Source organism: Ornithodoros turicata, chromosome 7 (assembly GCF_037126465.1).
Source record: "Ornithodoros turicata isolate Travis chromosome 7, ASM3712646v1, whole genome shotgun sequence".
Taxonomy (NCBI): domain Eukaryota; kingdom Metazoa; phylum Arthropoda; class Arachnida; order Ixodida; family Argasidae; genus Ornithodoros; species Ornithodoros turicata.
This window is the reverse complement of record NC_088207.1, coordinates 41,251,198-41,264,782: the sequence shown is the minus strand read 5'-3', so window position 1 is coordinate 41,264,782 and position 13,585 is coordinate 41,251,198. Positions and strand designations below refer to the sequence as shown.

At 47.0% G+C, this 13,585-nt stretch overlaps 1 protein-coding gene across 2 annotated transcripts in view; it reads right to left on the bottom strand.

The window, feature by feature from the left end:
• Positions 1 to 13,585, bottom strand: part of LOC135401120 (neprilysin-1-like) — a 54,194-nt gene that overhangs the window by 16,703 nt on the left and 23,906 nt on the right. The window contains exon 1 of one of the 2 annotated variants that reach the window (XM_064633318.1): positions 9,724 to 10,014. The exons of the other annotated variant lie outside the window; for it this stretch is intronic. The gene's annotated coding sequence lies outside the window, so the exon portion shown is untranslated. Of the gene's footprint in view, positions 1 to 9,723; positions 10,015 to 13,585 lie in introns of those variants that run through there. 2 annotated transcript variants of the gene reach the window in all.

Here is a 13,585-nt window from a genome sequence, read left to right as displayed (position 1 = left end):
TTTCCCGAGCTCACTCGCGCACATCATTTCTGTGTGTCCACCCGCATGCAATTTGAAACTAGATCGACAAAGCAAGACAAAGCATATAAAGGAATGCAGAAAACTGTACTCAATAGTGTTAAAGGGGCACTGAAGTGCAACACTTTCTTCTCGCGGGCACAAAAGATGCCACTATATCTTGAAACCGACACGAAGGAAAACGGGATACATCGGTTGTGTCGTTCGTGATTTACGCTTTCCTTTTCTCTCTCAAGAAGCGCGTGCGGAGAGGTCTCTGATTATTTTCCTCAAACGACAGCCCGCGATGATTGGACAAATTGTATGCGGAGACCAATTAGAGCGCGCTCCGCATCGTTGGCCTTTTTGAGAAGGAAAGAGAGAGGGAAACAGTAAAATTGCGGCTTCTTTGGCTAGGGCCCGGGACTTCATGCACAAAAATCTTCCAAAATATGCATGCAAATATGCGGCGCGAAACATCTAAATATGCACGAAATATGCAGAAATATTGTGATGCCGGGAACGTTGCTACAGAAGCTTTTCCGTACCTTGGAACCGTATTAAATACGTAAATTGTCTGAAAAACGTTCTACAAATGCGAATGCACATTTCTTATTTGAGTTACTCCATTTTGAAACAACGTGAGCAAGGTATAAAAAACGGCTTCAAATGATTCAAATTGGGGGAATATATTTATTAAAACAAAGAGAGAAGAAGGCCCCGAAATATGCCATGGTATGCAACCAAATGGCATCGAAATATGACGTCATTATGCAACCGCCATATTATATGAAAATCAGGAAGAAATTTGCCAAAACTTATGACACAGGAAACATCGTAGATTTGCGTCGCTGTGATTGGTAGTGTGTGGGAAAACGTTAGGATATTCATCAGGACACATTCTAAAGATATGCATGAACTCCCGTGCGCTACTCATAAATCGCGAACGACGCAACCGATGATACCAGTTGCATTTGTGTCGCTTTCAAGGTAGCGGCATCTTTTTCACTCCGAAATTTTCGCGCTTCAGTACCCCTTTAAGAAATGGTCATTCTTTTGCTTACCCATATGTTAGACAAAGTGCCTTCTGCTGCGGCGGTAGTACTGGATTTTCTCGCTCGCTTTGGGTCAACGCCACCCGTAACATTTATTCAGCGCACTCGCACGAAGTACTTCGCTCTCGTGCTTCCATATTTCAAAAGACGCACTGAAGCGAAGCAGCTTTGCCCAACTGCAACACTTGGTGCAGCCGGAAAGATATCAAGAGAAATGTGCTCGATCGCAGTTTACCACACATATGTCAAACGTCATACGATTTCGCATCCTGTATATACAAATATTATTGCATTCCACTGTAACAAAACACCCTTTCTGTATAGCTACCCCTCGTATATACACGTCATATACGAGAACATCCTTGTTTGATATACAGCATGGTCGTAACAAAAGAAGCAAGGAGATACGAATGAAGTTGCTCAACAAAACACGTCCGTCTACGGCGCAATATGACAGTTTAACGTATTTTATGCTAGCCTTCTGTCGACTATATGTTCATCGGGTGGAAAGATGAACGTGTTTGCCCATCATTATGGCGAATATTTTATCACATTATTTTTAAAAATGAGAAGGTGTTAAACGCAAGATACTCGTCTTATGTTTTACGTTTTTAGTCGGCATGCTTCTTCCTAACTTACAGCAGGAGCCAGACAGCAAAAAACGATGTTCTCGATAAGAGTCGCGCTTTAATGACCTGTCGCAGCCATCTGGCGGAGGGCGGTTTAATAACGGAAGCGCTATAGCTTGTTAGCATATCAAAAGAAGCTGTCTCGTACACGTGAATTAACTATACAGATCAGTACAGCGTGGGTTGGAATTACTTCAGTCCATGCGAACTTGGACAGAAGTCTGGAAATACAGCCGTCTTTTCTACTACTTGTGGCAGGGACACGCGCAACAGATGCTATACACGCGCAGCAAACGCAAAAATATAGCGTATTTCATTCCTCCTGGACCACTGCCCACGGCATCGAAAATCCCACGCGGAATAGTGCCCTAGTTTGACTGTTATTACTTATTATTTGTATTATACTCATTATTTGTTACATGAGAAGAGCAGACGCCGGATGATGAGGGTATTTCGGAATTCCTCCTCTGCAAAAACGAGAAAACATCACTCCCTAGGAACCAGTGAGGGCACGACCATCACAAAAGAAACGCCGCGGCCGTGCGGGCGTCTCAAGGCGTCTTTCCTCCTCTGCGCACCGCCCTCTCTTTCCTCCGCTTAGGGAGTGACGTCACACCGCTGGAGCTTCTGCGGCCGCGGAAGCAGCGCTGATCTTTGAAATTAGTTTGTTTAATATCTCAACACTTTTCGGACGAAAACAGTTGGCGCAGGCTTGTACAAGACACATTGTACAATACATACAGAGTATTTAAGTTAAGTTCCAAAGTACCAGGCAAAAAAAAAGTAACTGAGTAGAGCACTAAATACTCGTACTTGAAATGTACTTGAGTAGAGCACTAAATACTCTATTTGAAAAGTACTTGAGTAGAATACTAAATACAAAAGTAACTCGTTGCCTTCAAGATATTATTCAGTTACAATTTTTAAAATTTACTGTGAAACAAATACAAACAAAGTGAAGATAAAAACGGATACCGTTCTCCCGGATACCTTCTTACCTTCTTGGTGCATGCTCACCTTCGCGCTCTCCTCCACGGACATTTCGCCCGATAATGTCGCTCCCGCGGATACACGATACCGTGCTCATAGGATGAGGCACGTACAGCTACACAAAACCAACAGTAGAGAGCACGCCACATTAAACTGCACCTATCATGTTAATCAGCTCCATAATCCTCGCTCGCTATGACCCCGTTAAAGACCAGACTTCGACAAATCTCGAGCATTCGCAAAAATACACTTCAGGACAACACATTACCCCCGCGTACCTAACCTAAGGGTACCGCGGAATAACTTAGATGAAATGTATGCACATGTAGGTGACATAGTCGCAAAAGACACATTCATACCATTATTGTGTCGAGAGAACAAGACCTGCCCCGCTACATGTCATTCAATTCAAATATCAATAAAAATAAGAGGAAAACGACATTTACTGCTATTGCCGTGGATTTTATCAATATGCAGCAGTATAGTGCAGTAGTCACCGATGAACACCGAACTGTGTTTGGTTACTGCATCTCTGCCCGTATACAGCTCCGGTCGACACAGCAAATGCACACAAGAGTAATTTGTATTCTAATGTGATTTGGAGCTTTCCCTCCTCTGCGCTATACACATCACTGATTTTGCGAGTTTTCAGTCCCGCTTTTGTTTCGTGTCGAGTCGTATTCTTCACGTCTACCGATGAGTTTTAGGTGAGCGAATGGAAAGGAAAACATGTTGCTACAACAACAACCTTTTATATTCGCCACGCCACCTCATCACACCAAAACGAGCTTCGCCTTTGTTAAAGCGAGAAAGAGAACAGAAAGAGATAGCTCTGCAAATGTCGAAGAGAAGAGAGTTAAATTTGGGGGCAATCACATAGTCATCAAAGGGGAAACATGAACCTAATTAACGTGAATGCTGGGACATGTGCGGCTGTCTGTGTTTTTTGTTGAACTTTTGCCGAGGCGATAAATAAACAGTCGCAGAATTCAATTGGGATTTGCGCATTTGCCCTTAAGTTCAATTGCTTGCAGCGCAGATGCGGAGTCAGTGAAACACGACCCATTCCCGCGTGGTAAAATCAACGATGTGCTGCAGAAAGAAAAGTATGGCATAGAGTTCCGCAGCTGTGGATGAGGTTTGATGCGAAAGGCGACGTCCTTCCCCTACGCCTTCGGATGGGATGACGAATGCCGAGGCGGACTTGCACTGCTTGTGTGTCACTTGCTTGCGCAAAAAGAGCTATTTATTCATAACTTTGAAGAAGTGTTGTATACACTAGGGGTTTACTTAGATTTTTCCAAAGCTTTTTATTTTATTGATCATTCTTTAGTGTTGCTAAAACTACAATACTATGGAATTCGCGGTGTCGTTCTTTCTTTGTTATCGTCATACTTGTCAAACCGCACTCAGTACGTTTCGATGGGCAACCTTTCTTCTACCGCCAGTAAAGTAGCCTCAGGTGTCCCACAGGGCAGCATCCTAGGACCGCTGCTATTTAATATATACATTAGTGATATCGTAAATGCCACTGGGGTCGGAGATTTCTACATCTACGCCGATGATACAACGATATATTTTTCAGGGACGAATTTAGCTACGGTAGTGGATAGTGCAAATGTTGCTCTCTGTACTATAAATGAGTGGGCAGTAAACAACCGTCTTCTAATAAATACTGATAAATCGAAAGCGGTATTATATAAAGCAAAAAACAGACCCATGCACTGCACGGTAGATGTAGTACTGGGAAATCAGCAAATAGATGTTGTGGATTCCGTAAAAGTCTTAGGTGTCGTTTTCTCTGCTGACCTATCCTGGACTAAACAGGTTGACTTAGTTTGTAGCAAAATTTCAAAAGTTTGCGGTATCTTGTCTAGGAATCGACTTCTTTTCCATGTACAGGTGAAACTTTTGATATATCAGTCCCTTATTCACTCCGTTCTCTGTTACTGTAACCCCGTGTGGTGTTCTACTACTTTTGTTAACCTAAAAAAGATACTCATGCTACAAAAGAGAGCCGCTAGGATTATAGAAGGTGTCTCCATTTACACACAGGCTGAGCCCCTATTTGAGAAGCTAAGGATTATGAAAATTGACATCCTCTCTAATTACACTCTCGTTAGGTCGTACCTAAGGACCCTTCGCTTAAACAATAGCAGATGGTTGTCGCTGTGCAACCTTGACAGAACTACCAGTCGGCAGACACGCCAAGCACATCTGTGGCAGGTACCGTCAATAAGAACAAATTACGCCAAACAATCCTTAACTTACAGACTTACCATTGTTCTAAATAGCTTCTTGAATTCTAGTATTGATATTTCACAAATGTCGTCGTGTGTTGCCGTTCTGCATGTGTGCAATATTATTCCTTTTCATTGAATGAATTTCATTGATAGCCTTGTATCGGTTATCTCTACTGTGCATGTTGTATCATGGCTTTCAACTATTTGCCTGTATTATTTTCTCTTGTTTGACTCCGCTGTTGTTTGCACCAAATGTAGGGTGCTACCGCCCTAGTCAAGCGGCTTCTGCTGCTTTTTGGCGTACCACCTTGTTTTGTGTCTGACACAAACAGAAATAAATGAAATTAAATGACTTGCCATTTCTAGGTGCGTCATCAGTGTATATGCTGCGGCAGAGGTAGAAAACTTCGCGTCTACCAGAGCATAAAAATGGGCTCGAAGGACTCGAGGGAGAACCTGATCTCTTCGTTCCAGAAGGTCCGGAAGACGTACGAAGGTGGGTAGCACGGGCAGAGACCAGGGTGGCGTCCGGCGGTGTGACGTCCTTAGCTATCAAGCCAGTGAGAGCCTGGCGTGTCCTGGCTCTGGGAACTCCAAGGCAGCGACGAACGCTTCGGCTCATTCACTCATCCGAGGCTCATCCGCATCGTTGGTGATGGATGTGTTAATGGCTTACAAGCTTGTCTACGAAGCAGGGCACAGGCTGCTTCTCCAGTGGGTTCCAGCCCATGGCGGTGTTGAAGGGAATGAACACGTCGACAGCGCCGCGGAAGCAACTCGCTCCTCTCGGAGATGGACGCGCATTGCGCTGCTGAGAGGAGATCGTCGTTCAGTACATCGACGCCTCATGACTCCCCTGGCTTCCCGCCAATGTACCGCTGACATTCTCCGCCCAGCCATGCTGAGCAGAGTTGATCCAGCGCTCGCTTTCCGCGTGCCTCGACATACCACTCGCAAAGATGCATCATTACTTCATCGAACGCGCCTCGATGTGGCTTTTAGAGCGCAGAGGCGCTACCGCTTGAGACACGTTGACTCTTCCCACTGCTGTCACTGCGGTGCTGTAGAAGATCTAGAGCACATTCTTCTCCATTGCCCACACCTTCCCGAACTGTACTCTCCAGAACCCTTAACGAGACGGGCTCTCGCCCCCTTTCTCTCACAAAATTGCTTGGTCCAGCCCACCAACGCTCTGCCCTGAAAGCTCTCTTGACCAGGGTTGCGAAGTTGCCACTCCGGGGTTGGAATGGCTCCGGAATCATTCCGGATTTTTCAGAGCCCGGAATGGAATTGGAATGGAATGGCGGAAACTGTCCTGGGAATGGAATGGAATTAGGCTTTTTTTTTTTCGCAGGCGGAATGGAATTGGAATTGACTGGTCTGGGTGCCACACGGTCAAGGACGAAATAATCTTGTCTTTTTGCTTTTTCCGCGTTGGGTAATGTCAATCTCCTCTATAGCAGTACTGGGCTACAGTTACGGGTCCCTTTTCTCTTATTGATGGAATTAAATGAATGGAATGGGATTGCCAAGCCATTCCAAGAGTGGGAATTGGCCATACCTTCTCATTTCGAAGAATTAAAAGTAATGGAATTATCACAAACCTCCATTCCTCGGAATGGAATAGGAATGGAATGGGTGATCCCATTCCGCAACCCTGCTCTTGACATTTCTGGATAACGTATAGGTCATAGATCCTTATTGTGAAGGGGCTCATTATTTCATTCCCCCCATCACCACCAACAATGGGGTAGAGTATCGCTCCTGGCGATGAAACTCCCCATTCATCATCTCACAATAAAGTTGTTCTTGCTCTTGCCCTTAAGTTGGTACAAATGAGGCCTTGAGAAAGACCTTATACAGGATAGGCAGTAACAAGTGTGGAGCAATTCGACGCACTTGAGTACGTTGTTGCTCAATGTCACAGATGAGTCACGGCGTGTTCAAATCAGTGTTGAAAGCTGTTCAACAACAAAATCGTCGAAAATTGGGCGTTCTTTCGGTTGGCGCGCCGTTCCGCAAGTCGTATTTTCTTTCTTTTATTCCGTGTTGGCGCCGCGAAGCAACTGTGGCTATGAGCAGCGTACAGACGTGGGCAGGTGGAGAGAGGACAGCAGGAAGGAGTGGAGGACAAGGGGGGTTAGTATGCGTCCTGGGCCGACGTCAGGGGGAACTGTGCCGACATTCGTCCGGAAAGTCTTCGGAAAACCCACAGAAAACCTCAGACAGCATAGCCGTTGACAGGATTCGAACCCATGTCACCTCCCAGTCTCGGCGTGGAAAGCGATCATCCTAACCACTGTGCCACGGGAGCTGGTATATTTTCTTTTTGGTTGTAAGGGTTAGGTCATACTTCTTTGTGTACCAGATGAAGCGTGGTCCACCACGCGAAAGCATGTATGTACATATTAAAGCTTTAGGAAGCTTCAGTGTCATCTTTCAGGTGTTCGATACCCGCCTTACAAGGCAGTCACGTAAACAACAAGCTGGCTGCACCTTACGCTCGCAAGGTTTAGGTGAATCCCGCTTTACAACACCGGCGCACAAACAGAAGTTGGCTTCACCTTACGCTAGCCTGTGATACGTGAAGCCCGCTTTATAATACCCCTGTCACACGGGCATTTTCGATCCTGCTCGACCGAACCTGCTTGAACCTAATGCAGATCGGATGGTGCTACACGGCCGCTTCCAAGCAGGATCGAACTTTGATCCTGCTTGACTCAAGAAAGTTCCCATAACAGGATTGAGAATTTCAAGACGGCTCGACGGCCGCCATTTGCATCCTCGACCCGGTGAAGTGTCATAACTTAAGACGGACATGCGCGCGAAGCTACAAATGATGCTTACATACGATAAATTACCACTAATATCGCTGTTATATAGGAAACGCGAAATTAATGAGTTCCGTTTATTCATTTGCACAGGTCAACCATTCAATGCGCATTGAAAGTGGCCGTGTAGCAGCGTCAAAACTCGAGCGTGCTCGGGAAGTTCGATGCAGATCGGATCAGAGAAGGATCGAAATGCCCGTGTGACAGGGGTGTAAAACTGAGACAGCCATTCGGCTTCAACCATTGCAAGGTTTCGCAGAAAACGCCAATGCCTCCCGTTTTTTAACCAGTCAGGAGACAGAACAATACCATACTAAGGGTTAGTTGACTATGAACATATGCTGTAGTGAGGTTCATGTACCCTTGGAGTGTGTGTACCCTTTTTTTGACGAACAACGACGACCCGATGTGTGCCCAGTAGTATGCGTTCGCGAATCTTCGTTCGAATGTTCTTTTGTTCTTTTTTAGTTACTATCCGATATTATACTTCAGCACATTGTAATTACAGCCTTACACGAAGTACGCCAAGCTCCCCTTTGCACTCAATTTTGCAGAAAGACGCGCAGAAGGGCAGTCAAGACCGTAGCTGAAGAACACCGAAACAAAAGCACCGAAGGTTGATCGTAGATTTATTGTGGTACAAGCTTTTGTGCAAGAGGTACCTGAGGAAGTGCAGCCTCGTGCACGAAAGCTTGTACCACAATAAATCTACGATCGCCTTCAGTGCATTCTGTTTTTCTGTTCAATTTTGAGTTGAAAGAATCAGTAGTAAAGCAACGCACTAAAAATTCTGTCCGCGCACAGAACAAAAGCCGCAGAGGCGCAGAAGAGCTTCGGATCGATGTAATGAACCCTCCACATAGTCAACGCATCCAACACGGATTCTTCGGGGTTGCAACAAGAGAAGAAAGCGTTGAGCTCGTGGTCTCCGGCGCTAGTAGATCGAAGGAGAAACTGACATGACTGAGAGGGGGGAGTGCTCATTCCGGGATACTATAATGGGTCCCATGTCAATTCGAACTCGATTATCGTGTTGCGAAACCGTGAAGCAAGATACCGCCGTAGGTTGTAACAGTGACTGTGCATTTTTATCAAGAGCATGCAATGAGCGCCAGGGCCATGTTTGTTAGTTAGCTTTCTTAGGCTAACTTTCACAGCGTCAGCTGTTAATGGCAGACCTACCCGAGATCTCGTGGTCGTCCGCAGAAAACGCACGGGCGCCATGGGACCCCGTGACGTGACTCGTCAGGCGAAATGTAATGTCGTCGTCGTCTGCCTATCTGCTGCAGCGACAAACGACGACCCGAGATCTAGTGGTCGCCGTACGACTAGACGAGTAGACGACCGTACCGAGATCTAGTGGTCGCCCGGGCGTCACGCGACCCGTCATGCGAAAAGATAACGCTGTGGCAGCTTATCTGCTGCCACAGACAACGACGACCTGCTAGCCACTAAGTTCTACCAGCACAGTCCTAGCGAGAGGCCACGAACATCATCCCGGTTGGTCATTCCATCACCACCGGTCAGGACTCGTATGGACGGAGATCATCTCTACAGTTGTGATCGGTATGTGGTCGCATCCCCAGATCGCCTCTGATGTCCACTCCGTTATAACAACCATCAAGCATTAATTGAGTCACACGCAGCAGACGCTGAAAATCACGCTACAATTGCGTAACTGTTCCTCCATTTTTTTTCGCACATTTTTTTTTCTCATGCGCAAAATAATGTGAGGTGTATCAGCACTTGTTACATATACTCGTACGAGTGGGAACTAAATGGCATGATTGATTCGCGCGTATGTTCATGCGAGATGTCCTTACAATTTCCCTACCTTAACGGAAATAAAAACATAAAAACTTAACGGGAATAAAAGTGAATGTGCAAAGGACTCCAGAATGTCTCCATTAGACACTGATGGGGGACTTTTAAGACGACGTACTTACTTTCGTATAAAAGTTCCGTTGCAGGGGCTTACCGTGTGGTGCGCCTAATGTGGAGCTCATGCTTCGACGAAGTTTTTCTCTCCTCGCCGTCGGTGGAAGGAGAACGGGGTAATCATGATCATTTCACGTCGTGAAATAACCGCAGCCGTGAGCGACACCACAGCAGCCGATATACGTATCCTCAGCATTTCTTAGTGTGGGCCTTAAACGTCCGCACACGGCTTACGTACCCAATGCACGGCCGTTTGCTTGCTCGTTAAAGCAGCTTCCTAACGGAGCAAGCAAAGGGCCATGCCCAAAGTGTCCCCGAAGACTACGCTTTATCGGAGCGGTTCGCACACTGCGCAGAAGCACTGGCGTCCTTTGCCAGGTTATCTCGAAATCGGTGAGTGAACGCGCGCCGAAAAAGGACAAGGAAACGAACGTGGGCGTTACGAGTGACTTGGCTATAGGCAAACAGGAGATATCTGTTATCGCCGAATCTGTGTACAATCTACACGTTGGTGGTGGTGTTGAAAGAGCTCGCCGTTGTCGGCCTCACAGAGAAGCGCGACGTCTCGACTAACGCTCGGGGGGAACGCCACCTAGATACGGAAGGCCTGTTTATTGCCTCCTCTCCCTCCTTCGCTACGTGGACATATAAAGTCAGAATTCGTCTGCTACTGAAAGTCGCCGTTCTGCGAATTCAAGAACTTGCAAATGATTGCAGCTAGCTTGGAACCTGTAGACCTGAATCTGTAGACAAAAAGTGCAACACGCTTTCCAGAAAATCAGTCTGGAGAAAGATATGGGACCGTTTTGCGCTTTATTTTAAAGTTTTCCCATTTTGTACACAGGGACGTTCAATCACTACTCGCAGACGACGGCTGTTCGTCTCCATGGCTGAAAGCTTGTTCGTGATTGGCTACCGCCGTTGAAAACACCATCCTGATTGGCTGACTCGTAGCTGTTACGTCATGTCGACGAGCAAGCAAGCATTCCCTCTTCACCGAACTCGAACAGAGGACACACACATCCCTAGGACGCCTGGCTAGTGCCACCAGCTCTCTAGCCAACAGGGGCGCTCTTCCTCGGCTCCCAGCTAGTCCACCTACGCCGCCGTGGCGGGAGTTCGTGCCCGCAACAACGCTTCACATCCCGGGTCTACGGAAGAAGAGCGAGTCCAGCCCCCTAGTGGCCAGGACGGCGGCTGAGAACCTGATCAGCGACGTTTATCACACACATACTCTGGTGTTCACGGATGGCTCCATTGACCACCGTTCCAAAAGTGCTACCAGTGCGTACTACATCCCGTCAATAAACAAGGCCTGGCAAGGGAAATCAGTTCGCTACCCAATCTCATCTACGACGGCCGAACTCCTGGCCTTGCTACACGCAGCTGCTGCGGTTCAAGTCACCGGAATACCTAAGGCCGTCTTGCTTACGGACTCCAGAAGTGCCCTCAACAACGTGATAAACCCCATGTGTGGTAGCATTCTGGCCCGATGTATAAGGAGATCGTGTGCCCAGCATAAGCTAACCGGAGGTGAGCTTACGCTCCAATGGATCCCATCTCATGTCGGCATCAGAGGCAACGAACGAGCGGACCAGCTAGCTTCCTCAGCACACAACAGCTGCAGCCCATCCTTAGCAGTCCCGGCCGACACTGACAGGCTCATGATCGTCAAACAGCTAGTTGAGGTGCGTCACCCTGGCATACAGGACATCATGCAGAATCACCGACCCTCTCTCCCCACGAAAGATCTTCCCCGTGGTATGCAGACAATGCTCCATCCATTACGCACAGGATCTGCGTTCACGAACTCGCAACTGTGCAAGATCGGCTCCAGGGAGGACTCCAGTTGCGGACACTGTAATCATCCGGAGACAATTGCGCATATCCTGATAGAATGCCGTGCATACCATGCCATGCGGGAAACCCATCTTCCCCACGCCAGGCCTGGTATACTGACGGACGTCCTCTTCCCCGAAGGTTCTTGTGCGGAACGACTTTCAAAAACTCGCGGCCTCGTGCGCTTTCTTCAAGCAACGGGCCTAGCGGAGAGACCACTCTAGTGCACCTCTCACCTACAGTGTGATTCCGTCCCATCAGTACCGGTCATCCTGCTTCTACATCACTTTGAAGTCCTCAACTCCCCTTTCTCCCACTTTCTTTTCCTTTTTTTTGGCTATAGTCGTGACGATGCCCACTTGAGTGCGGCCAACAACGGCAATCTACCTCGACACCCGTGTACCTCACAGTCTCAGAGTGCTGCTTAAAACATCACTTAGTTGCTGCAGATAAACTGCATCAGTATCGTTGACCTGTGGCAGATGCAAATAACAACCTTGGACTCCTTGGAGTCATGGACCCCGCTATGGAATTTTCCATCTCGCGTGGTGTGAGCAGGTCACGAGCATCTCTAGTGCACCGGCTGCGTTTAAATGTTGCCAATACCCCGCTTGGAATCTTTTAAATTCGAAAAAAAAAAAAACTTCCCAAATTGTCCCACCAGTGGCGCTCTTGCGGACAGAGAGCGCATTCTGCTCCACTGTGCTGCCCATGACGAGGACGGTCCTGTTTGCGTTCATCAATTGCCAAAGTTATAGGAAGTCCTCTGAGATTGAGGGTATTATTTGGACCTTGAGCAGACTCATCGTTGCAACAACTGACTGTCGGAGCTCTTGGACTTCCTCACGGACACCGGACGGCTCCTTAACATTTTTACTCCATTTAGCTAGCAGCTAACAGCCCATGCGTGCACAGTAGCGAGTCCAATGTTCTGTGGCCGGTGTATCTGCAAAACTTGCACTATAGGTCTTTCAACATGCTCAAATTAACGTTGTACTGGACTTGGCAGTTAAACATAGGAGGACAAATTCAACGGCCATCATTTACATGAAGTATATGCTCAAAGACCTTGGCCGCTGGTCATCGTAGCACTAAGTCCTCTCTATACCGCGACCAGAGCCCACGAGCCCATCAGGGAAGCTGACATAGAAAAGCCCGCGAGATTTAGCAGGTTCTCGTGCAAGTACGTTACAAATGCCCGCATGCTTTCTGTCACCGATCCTGTTGGTATTATCTCGCATTGTTTGCGCGGAGGTATTGTCTCGCATGTTTCATCTCGAATGGCACAGTGTCGCCTCTTCATTCTTTAATACTCGCTTGTTGTCCTTCTTCGTGCTGTATACGAGTGTATGTGAACGTTGTATGCTTTCGTCTTTTTTCTTGCGCCTGTTTGTTGTGTGGAAGTGGAGCGTAGCACGGAAAAGCCCCGATACCGTTCGTCGGCCTTTCGGGTTGGCAGCCGACACGTAGTCGAACATGGTAACAGCCTCAGCGTCTCAGCTATAGTACAGAGGCTATTTCTGACATGCACTTTATCAAAGGAACCAATATGTGGTGTGATAGGTTTGGAATTGTGCGGACGTCCGTTAGAGTGAGCAGTAAAAGGACGGAAGGCAGACCAAACAGATTGCCAGTGGCGGATGTGGAGTACACGCCCACTGGCTGTGTAACTGTTTTATTTGGCCTTGAGCAACTATAAGTCGATTTCAACTGGTTGGTAGACATTTTTGCTTCGCCCGCGGTGGTCTATAACCGTGTTCATGAATTTCTCTTCAATAAGTTTATTTGTCTGTGTTGCTCGAAAACTGACCTACAAAGGCAATAACAAATCACATTTTTATCAAACACTGCAATTAATCTATGCGTATGCACACTTAGTGTTGGAAAGAAACACAAATAAGGAAGACGAGACTAAATGTGGATTATCAAACCACGATGTGATCGATGACCTGCGGTACATGAATTCCGCATCTGTTATCTGTTGATCATTTTATATGCACTCAAATATTTAAAAAATAATGCCTCGTAACCACTAGAATTTTCGAAGAAAACAGACAGAGAAA